This window comes from Ochlerotatus camptorhynchus, unplaced genomic scaffold, assembly GCF_037179485.1.
Source record: "Ochlerotatus camptorhynchus isolate MF236.1 unplaced genomic scaffold, CSIRO-AGI_Acam_v1.1 ptg000258l, whole genome shotgun sequence".
In the NCBI taxonomy this organism is placed as follows: domain Eukaryota; kingdom Metazoa; phylum Arthropoda; class Insecta; order Diptera; family Culicidae; genus Ochlerotatus; species Ochlerotatus camptorhynchus.
Window position 1 is genome coordinate 643,980 of NW_027040748.1, and position 11,116 is coordinate 655,095.

The window sequence follows — 11,116 nt, forward strand, 5'->3', positions numbered from 1 at the left end:
CCTTTTACGGGGATATTTTACGGTAGTCGCTATCAGACAATAAACTGGCAATTTATAAAACAGTTAAGAAACATAACCGAACTATCTGATACATTCGATTCGGGGTAATGAAGACGTTGTTTGGTTTTTGAATCTGGAACATATAAAACAAGCAATAAGCGATCTAAATAAACTAAGCTTGATTCGACGATTTACCCCACTAGCGCTTCAGCGGCCGAATACGGTGCACTTTTCGAAAAAGCTGAACAACCCTATTATGACAAGTATGGCTCGCACTTAGCGGCAGCTGCACGGTGTGATTCGCTTTTCCAATGATCCCATTGTACGCCACAATGGCCATCCAGAGAAACCGCGCGCCAATAATGGAGCATATAGCAATAGCATCTGTTAAAAAACAAACGCCTATATATTTTTTTTTTTTCATCTATCGTTCATTAACCAGTCATTCCCAAGTATTCTCCAAGCGAAACGAAATGATGCACGGCACGATAGTGAAACAGTACATTCCATTTAGAAAACGCCATGAAATGAGAACGATAAGATGATCTCTTAAGACGTCCAACCAATTATCATCATCAACCTCGAAGCGAGATGGGGATCATCAGCCAAACCGGTTCCCCTGTAAGAGGAGAAATTTCTTCGAAAGAATTTTCTGACGTTCGTCCTTCACCCCGAATGTTGAACATCAAACGTGGAGAAACTTTCTATTCTGTCTCAGTTCAATAGCCACCACTACGATGGCAACAGGTTTGAATCTTATTGGTATTTATGCATGACGATGCGTGGGGCTCGTTTCATCATTTCATTAATTATTACGTCCCAACTGGAACTTTACAAATACTCCGGACATTGGAGATCTTTTTAACTTGTCCTCAGACGGGGAATCGAACCTACCACCTCCAGCATGGGTTTGCTTTGTAGCGGCGCCTTAACCTACTAGGCTAAAAGAGGCTCAGGTGCTCTCACTATCTACCAATTTGATGTTTTGCAGTCCGATCACCTCTTTCGAAATTATAATTCAAGAGTGTGAACAAGTTCTCGGTGTGAATATTTAAGTAACTGTTTCCACTTGTCACTTCAGTTGTGCATAAGAACGCCTGACCTACATTTGATTCCGGCAGCATGCCTACGGGAAAACCGATATGGATACGCCCATGTATGCCATATATTTAGCACAATCAAACTCCTAGCACCTATCGACACAGTATTGCATTCCCCACACAGTCAAATGAAATATATAAGCTGTTTCAGTCATCCCATAGTCTAATTACACTGTGCAACACGATTTTCTAGGACAGCCAAATTTAACCACATTCTTCTGGGTTAGTCCAGAATATATGTTGGGTTAAGATCTCTAATTTCCGCCATTCTAAGTACAACCCGCACTTTACCACTATCACTATGTTTCTATCAAAGATGACTTCTAAATTTATTCACCTTTCCATATGTTCCGTTATATTTGATAAAGACTAACACATTGTTGAGATATTGATAAAAAAATGTAACATCGCTTCTAGACTCCAATTCCGTCAAACGAGTTTCAATTCCGTCACAACACATGAACTCATGAAACGCCATTGAATTCACTTCGACACACGAATGAAAGGAGTGTTTTCGAAAAGAATTCAAATATTCATATGATGCGTTCTTATACATTTTGTGTTGTAGCTTTTGAACTACACTATCGTACTGAACGTATTCATTCACATCGAAATCATTGATATATTCGATGTTTCTGTTCGATACGACGGAAATACGCGCTTATGTCCTATTTTTGCCCTAACACGTCACGTTTTGTTAGGTAGCGCTCTTTTTATGAGCTATACAACCCTACAAGAGTGTATGACACCAGTGAGATTACAGCTGGAAGTGCTGCATGATTATTAGTATTAGAAAAATCACCGAAATGAAGAGTAGCGTTTTCAAATGTTCTAAACAACTATTTCGTGCACTATTTTCGACAAATGGTTCTTGCACTATACAGTAATGTCCCATGCTTTGGGGGAGAGGTAGCTCATCGATTCTTCCGGTTCGCCTCCTAGCATCGTGCTATAAGGTACCAGGCGATAACCAGGGTAGTTGATCGATAGTTCGATGACGTCATTTCGTTGACGTCTGCAATGGGAAATTCTCATAGCAGGCGTTAACGATGGGACGTTGTCGAGCTGTTGAATAGCAACTATCGTGGTAACTCACCGATTACCTGTCGATCTGCTAAGTTTGGAAAGACGTCTGCATTGAATTGTCTCATATAATAATATTCCGCCCACTATATCACAAGAAATTGCGAGTAGCTGAGTGGAATGGAGATAAGTTAAGCATTGGGTACAGGACCAAGTCTCCTCTGGGTGGTGCCAAAAGATGAGCGCAATAGAATCATCAAGTTGCCATAAGGCACGGAATGAGACTATTGCATGGCTGGGTAGTCAAAGTCTTCCATTCGTTAGTCATTTCAGGTGGATTAGAACAGGTTTAGGTGGGCGTTGGCCAGATTTGGATTTTTCAGATGTAATCCTGGATAGGACCCTGTCATTGAACGTCGCGTGAAAGTGGAACTTAATGAAGGCCTTAGTACTTTTTCGTAGTTTTTAGTTTTCGGATTTGAAAGATCGTCGGTTACAGTGGCCTGCTTACTGAGCAGAAAACGCGGTCCCAGGTCCTTACATATCAAAGAGATTTATGGTAAAATCGCTTGTGTATCGTGCAAGAGATGAACTAGCCTATGGCTAAAAATCTCTATAATAAAGAAAAAAAAAAAGCTTGTTTATCGTGTATTTTGCGAAACTCGTTGTTGTCGTTGGTTCCGGGTTTGAATGGATACACAAATTTGAGCAACGGTATTATGTGATATGAGGGGCTCGGTGGCCTTAGAGCAACCGTTTTTGCTTACTGAGCAGAACATCATGAGTCTAATCTCAGGCCCATCCACATTCAAGATTCGTCAATCGTTTTATTTGTTAATATGACTACATGGTAATAACAGCAACTCGGTGATTGAAAAGGTGCTCGTCTGCCTAGTGGCAAACGTTTTTGCTTACTGAGCAGAAGACCGTGGGTTTAGTCCCAAGCTCCTTCGCGTTATATGATCGTTAGGACATCAATTCAGCTTATCGTTTACCAAAACGAACCCTGCTGCAAACCCAACCCTCTTATCCAACATCCCAGTGATTCCTCGTGGAAGTGCAGAGGTGTTCTCGGCATCCATCAAAGCGAGTGTCATGTCAACACAATCCTTCCCATTCCTTTCTTGACCTGTGTTCGGGCGCGGCCGGCGCTGGTATTGCCTAATTTAAGATCACCAGTTTTTACACATTGAGGATAATTGCTAGTCCCAAGCATCGTCTATTGGTTCTCTGTGTAATTACAGCTGATCTGGCAGTAACAGAGTAGCAACCGTGGGCGGTCAATCAAGCTCAAGCTCAAGCTCAAGCTATACAGTAATGTCCCATGCTTAGGTTGCTCACAATGGACCCAACGCCGTATTTAGAAAGTTAAAAATGTTTGGGCTTAAACCGTTCGTTTTAGGTAAATGGTGTCTACGGGAAAGTTCTTATATGTTGTTGACCAACTTTTTTATGTAAATGGAATTAGGGTAACCTCTATGGTTTGAGATCAAAATATTAACTTTTAAGTTATTTGTAATTTGTTTTTTAGTTATTTGTAATAACCCCATTCTAGTCAAAATTCTAGTACTACACAATGTTTGTTTTGATTTGCTATGAAAGTTTGACGGATAAAATGAGGGGTTAGTGGATTTTCCTATGTTTCGAGGGGTGAATCGATTAGCTTGGGACCGAAGATAGTACCAGAGCTGAGCCTAAAGGTTGAGCTCGTTTCTTCGCGACCTTCTAGTCTTAGACTTACCTCTGGACTACTCAATAGACAAATAATACAGAAAAATTAATTTCTTTTCAGATTTTTAGGTGTACACATAGATTTGAGCTTTTCTACCACTGTAGCAGCAACCAGATTTAAATAAAATGTTCCATTTGCAAAATAAAAGCATTTTAAGATTGCATTCGTATACTTCCCCGTGGAAAATTTTGAAACCATCATCACTGTTATAATTCTTCTATTCTCTACGAGTGCCAACTTTGATTTGCCAATACTTTCATCTCTTCCTCAACTATCGTATAATACCACTTTAGTCTGTTATTTGAAATTAGCATCTTCAACTATATGCGACAAAGCTTTTTTATTTTGTTTTCCTTGATTTGTTTTCCGTCGATCTTAATTATCGTGCTGAGCACCAATGCTACTGACGCCAGGGAAGCAGCTCCCACACCTGGACCATACCGGCTTTACTTTCCTTCCGCGAGAAAGCTTTGAAAATGGTGTTTCTTTATAAAAAAAAAATCAGATTGACCGCCCACGGTTGCTGCTCTGTTCTTACCAGATCAGCTGCAATTACACAGAAAACCAACAGATGATGTTTGGGACTAACATTCATCCTCAATGTGTAAGAACTGGAGATCTAATATTTAGCAATACCAGCGCCGGCCGTGTCCGAATGCAGGTCAACTAGGGAATGGAAAGGAATGTGTTGACGTGGTACTCGCTGTGAAGGAAACCGAGAAATCCTCTGCGCTTCCACGAGAAATCACTGGGATGTTGGATGTGGGGAAAGGTTGCACGCACACGCAGGGATCGTTTTTGGTAGAGCGATATAATACACAAACACACACACACACACACGCGCGCGCACTCATCCAATTTCTATTTTTAGATCAGGACCCACACTGTGGTAAGTGATGCGAACGGTGTTAAAGAAGAATTTGTTTTCATTAAAATCTAGTGGGTATAGAATAAGGCAAAGTGAAAAATTGCAAGGAAGGGGACGGGCCTGGGATTGAACTCCCGACCTTCTGCTCAGTAAGCAGAAACGGTAACCACTGAGCTACCGAGCCTCGTCCAACTTTGAAAATGGTGTTTCTTTATACATTTTAAACTTCAACTCGGAAAAAATAGCTTCAAATGATCGATTTGGATCAAATTTTTAGAGGGCATGTGGTATTATCAACCGGTGAAAACTAACGACTTAAAATTGACACACTATTTGACTAGACTAAATCAATGAATTTGTTGTCGTGAGTGATTTGATCAATGATTACGATTTAGAACACAAATAAAAAAGGATTGAGCTTGAGATTGAACTCGCGACCTTCTACTTGGAAAGCGGAAACGGTAACCACTACTCTACTGATTTCGTCTTGTTGTTAGACTGAACCATTATTGTGGAAAATGACTCTAATGCGTCGTTTACAAAGCATTTAAAAAGCATGCAATTAAAACATGGGCGCATAGTGGTATAAGAGTTATTTTTCTGACTGTATTCACCTTTATACAGCAATATTGTAAAGCAATGCAATGAAATCTAATAATGGAGCTGGAGAACATTTATTAGATGGCTAATAAAGCATGTTATTAAATCAATTGAAAACAGTCGAATAAAAGTGTCAATGTATGTACAAATTACACTTATTCAGTTTGTTATTAGATCAAACTTCTGGTTCTGAATCAGGAAGACAGTCAACGTTTATAAAGCTTTTAATAAGTAAATTAATCATATCAGAGCAAACGGTGGAATAAAGGTGCATCTATCGATCTAAATGAGCTTTTTTCAGAACATAATTCAACATCCTGTTTTATGCAGCATTGTACCAACAATCAATTCGAAACTAACGATTTTAAATTGGCTCACTACTTGACTAGCCTATTGGTCCCAAGCAAACGATTTACGTACTATATTCTAGTCGAAATTCTAGACTACACTATGTTTGTTTTGATTCGCTATGCAAGCTTGACAGATAAATTGACGGGTTCGTGGATTTTCCTATTTTTCGAGGGGTGCATCGATTAGCTTGGGACCGAAGATAGTACCAGAGCTGAGCCAAAAAGTTGAGCTCGTTTCTTCGGGACCTTCTGGTCTTAGAGTTACCTCTATGATTGTACCATAGAGGTAACTCTAAGACCAGAAGGTCCCGAAGATACGTGTTCAACTTTTTGGCTCAGCTCTGGTACTATCTTCGGTCCCAAGCTAATCGATGCACCCCTTGAAACATAAGAAAATCCACGAGCCTCTCATTTTATCAGTCAAACTTTCATAGCAAATCAAAACAAACATAGTGTTGTACTAGAATTGCGACTAGAATGGGATACGTTAATCGTTTGCTTGGGACCAATAGGCTAGTCAAGTAGTGAGCCAATTTAAAATCGTTAGTTTCGAATTGATTGTTGATTGTACACTGTTATACAGCAATTATTTAATATGTATGCTTATTTGTGACATTGAATTTTTTATTGGGACGTTATATCGAGGTATACCTGTAGAAATAAAATATACGCAGCATATTTATATACCTGTTTTATATAAAACGTTGCATATCTTTAGGCGTTATCCGTATAGATAAAAATCTAGAACCAAGAGTCCAAATGTAATCCAATTATAGAACAATATTACTTTTTATGTAAATTTTGCATGGTTAATAGATGTATTGCAATTCATCGATTGATAAAATAATAACGAACATCTTCCGGCACATATTAATTAATTTAATTGCATTCCGAGCTAGTAATAAATAGCTTGTTCTACAACTGGGGATTATTAGCTGAAAAATTAAGAAATCGCCTGCAATCATATGCACAAAGTGAAAAATACTTAGAACCAGGGTTGCTTCCACTCACTTGCTATAAAAAAATATTATTCGGTATTATGCAATCATTAGTTGCAATAATGCTATGTTGTACTTGTTAGTAACAAGACGAGGGAGTAAAGTATGTTTTTGACTCATAAAACCTGTCAATTTCGCTTTGAGAGCGTCACAAACAGCGATCTAATGTTTCGTGAGCGTTCACTCAGAGTGAGCGCTCACGAGTTGTAAAATCTCTGATTGTGACGCACTGAAAGCAATATTGACAGATTTTATGTGTCAAACATATACTTCATGACCTCTTCTTGTAACTTACAAGTACTAATAAGCATTATACTATATATTGATTTCATAATACCGAAAAACATTTTTTTATAGCAAGTGAGTGGAAGTAACCCTGCTTAGAACATGTGTTATCACAATATTTCGCTTATACTGAATATCAAAAACACATGTTTAATCATTCAACAATTGATCACTAGGGTGCTTCATTCTGAAAAAAGTGATGAATTTCTGATGGGCCACCCTCCAGTTCGATTCATAGCCCCAAAATATGAACCTGTGCAAAAATTGGTAAAGATTGATGAAGGTTTAGAGGTCGCGCCAATGATTTGAAATTTGTATGGGAATTACTATGGAAGAATTTAAAAAATCGCTTATATCGCTATAACTTTGCTTCTACTTGTCCAAATGTCGAAAAAATTTAGTATGTTATTGCTATGGCAATAAACAAAAAGCCTACAGTTGCTACGCTCAGTTTTGCAGCGTATCAAGAATTATAAAAATGTGAAAAAATGGCAAAATAGGGTAAATTGACAGATGAATATGTACAAGGCAACAACGCCAATTTCATCGCAACAACAACAGGCTTGTTGATCATTGTCATGACAACCACATATTTTTTTTTTTCAACGTTTGGACAACTACAACCAAAGTTAGAGCAATGTAAACGAAAATCAATAATTTCCCATACTAATTCACCAAAATCTCCATACAAAATCCAAATCATTGGCGCGACCTCTAAACCTTCATCAATCTTTACCATTTTTTGCACAGGTTCATATTTTGGGGCTATGAATCGAACTGGAGGGTGGCCTATCAAAAATTCATCACTTTTTTCAAAATGAAACACCCTATTGATCACTGATTAGCATGTCGCCATGATTGGATAACTTTACGGCTGCAGCACAGTAAACAATGTGAAGTGTGCAACAATTGGCAAGTTATTCTAATGAATATAAATTGCAAATGAGCTCTGGAAATGTTTCATGAATCGTAATCTAAGATTTCTTATGTAATTCCTAATTCGAACCAAGGTTGCAAAGACTCATTTCAGCTAAAACAATGTTTTTCTAAATTATGAAATAATTAGATGCCATGATCAAATTTTGAATTGGTAGGATACAAGAAGAGGTTGCAAAGAATGTGTTTGACATATCAAACCTGTTTATTTCACTTCATGAGAGTCACAATCAGCGATTTTTCACAAACTCACTCACTCACTCACTCACTCACTCACTCACTCACTCAGCGATCAGCAAATCGCTGATTGTGACTCATAGAAAGCAAAATTTACAGGTTTTATGTTTCCAACGCATACTTTGTAACCTCTTCTTGTAAGTTACAAGTAAAACATGCCATCATACCATCTTTTGGTTTTATTATTCCGAAAAACATTATTTTAGCTGAAATGAGTCTTTGCAACCTTGATTCGAACACGTTTTTTTTTTCTTTGATTTGTTTTTTGTCGATCTTTTTATCCGTACTGAGTATTCTGAGTATTCAATTCTACCAACGCCATGGAGACAGCTCCCACACCTGAACCCTCTACCTATTGACCCATCAACTCATGGACCAACGGCTTAACTTCCCACAACCCGCGCCGCTTCGAACACGTTTTCAACCTCGTAATTTTTCTTTGTTATTTAGAAGCGCTTGCAAACTAACCTATTCTTTTTAGATACCTAGCTAGACAAACGCAAGACAAATATTCATCATTCATAGTCTTCTCATATTGTCGCGCATATAATAAATTGAAGTCTGAAATATTTCCTCAATTTTTTATGTATTGGAGCTATTTTTCAACAAGGGAAAATACATTGGCTAAAATAACCACCTTAGCTTCCCTCTTCTGTACAACGTATGCTTTTTTTCGACTATTATACCTATGTTTGTACAAATTTTGGACTGGTCAGCATTTATCAGACTTCATTGCTTCTTTAACCGATTCGATCCCAAGGGGTTGGTGTTGGTATATGACCCCAACACGAAATCAGCTATCCAAAACCACCGTTTAGAGATATTCATATTTGTTTTTTTTTTCTCCAGCATCATCGTCTCATATAAAGGTTCAATCTCTTCATTCGTTTTGAAGGTATGTCTTAATTTTGAAAACATGTGAAATTCTATTAAGAAGTGTTTCTTATCTTGTTCTTACTGCATAAACCTTTTCATGTTTCAAGACTTTGAAAAACATTCAGAGAACTTTATTGCAATCATATTTAAAATCCATGGATACCAATTAAGTTCTATAAAACTTATACGAAAGTTCCTGCTTTGCACATAATTTCTTTAATTAATTCCCATGAACTCAAATAAAGCTCCCTGAACTTGAATCCTGATGAATGTGCGCGTCTTAGTGGAATACCTATATAAAGAGAGAGAAAGAAGGATTAGTAATTTCCATTTAATTTCACTAGCTTATTAGTTTATCCTTGACAGATACGCATGTTTCGTCTACAATGTGCAGAATTCTTCAGTGTCTTGTACCAATAGTGGAGTATCAGTACAAGATACTGAAGAAGTCTGCACACTGTAGACGAAATTCGCGTATTTGTCAAGTATAAGCAAATAAGGTAGTGGAATTAAATAGAAATTACTAATCATTATCTCTCTGTCTCTCCCTGAACTTCTTACCAATCCATTTAACTCATTCCTGAGCTTCTATGAAATTTCCTAAATGTGTGAAAAGTTCTACTCCACTTCAATGTAGATTTCTGAACTTATACGATTTGTTTTGCTTACATAAACTACAACTAATTTTTTACCAAGATTACTTAACTTCCTACGTTTCATTCACTGTTCCCGGAATTTCGACCAAGATCTCAGAACATCATGCTGAATTTCTACAATATTCCCATCTACAAAACTCCTTGAAATGCACGAAAATTTCGAAAATCTAGCCGAGCTTCTATGACGTTCTTTGAACTTCTACATAATTCCTTGCTCTTCAAAGAACTTCAGCGAAGATTCTCGATTTCCTGTATAATTCGCTCAACTTGCACAAAAATCGCTGAACTACTATAAATTCACTGCAATGCTATTAAACTTTCTGAAGTTTTAAGAATTTCGATTATTTTCTGATCCGAAATTCTATAAAATAAATTGAAATTATATGCAATTCCCTAAACTATTCTAATTTTTTTATGAAATGTTAAAGACAAAAAAAACGTCCCGGAATTTTGATAGAGTTTTGAATTTATATTAGATTCCAAGCATTTCTACGATTTCACTTGAACATCTCCAAAGCCACTAAAGTTTAAAGAAACTCAATGCCAACACTTTAACGAGCGTCCCCACATTTCTACAAATTTCAAGTTTGAACTTCATCAATAATGATAATGTGCATTTCTACGAAGTTCACTGAAATTTTACGAAATTCACTGGATTTCCATGAAGTTCACTGAGCTTGTACAATAATATATGAACTCCTATAAAATGTGAAGGACTTCTAGAAAATCTCCAGAACTTCTACGCAGTTCCTGAAGCTCTAAAAAGTTTACTAGGGTGCTATGAAATTTCTGAGGTTTAATAACATTCTCTAAACATTAAAAATGTTTCCCAACTATCTACGAAGTTCCACGAAATAAATCTCTTGTCAAAGCTATAAACTGTAAACACTCGGTTAAAAAATTCTGTGTAGGCACATGTTTAGCCACCCGGAATTTTTAAATGTAAACCTTTTGAACCTTTTATTGATCTCCCATACCACTGATCATCAGTGATGGTTTATGGTTTATGTCTTGCCAGCTAGAGCCATGACCCCCCTCTAGCACATCATCCGCTCGGCATTGGACGTTAATGTTAACTTGCTCCACTTTCATTACTGGGCAAATTAAACGGGTATCTCCAAGGTAGCTTCCCCAGAACGAATCGAAGAAAACGGCATTGAACGGACTCAACTCTCTTAGCACCATTGTTGTAGTTTGAACTCCAAACCACAGAACAATGTTCCAAAATGGATCATGACTTGAGGCAATAGATATCGGAGACATTTTTGCAATCCTGAAGATGAAGCCCAATGCCCAATGAAGCCAGAATGACTCCTAGATCTTTTACATGGCTCACACGTCCGATTGTTGTGCCCCGAAGAGCATAGTCAAATATCACTGAACACTTCGTAGGGTTAACCGTCACGTCATTCGGTTCAAATTGTACCAGCTGGCAAAGGCTTCAAACTGACGTTG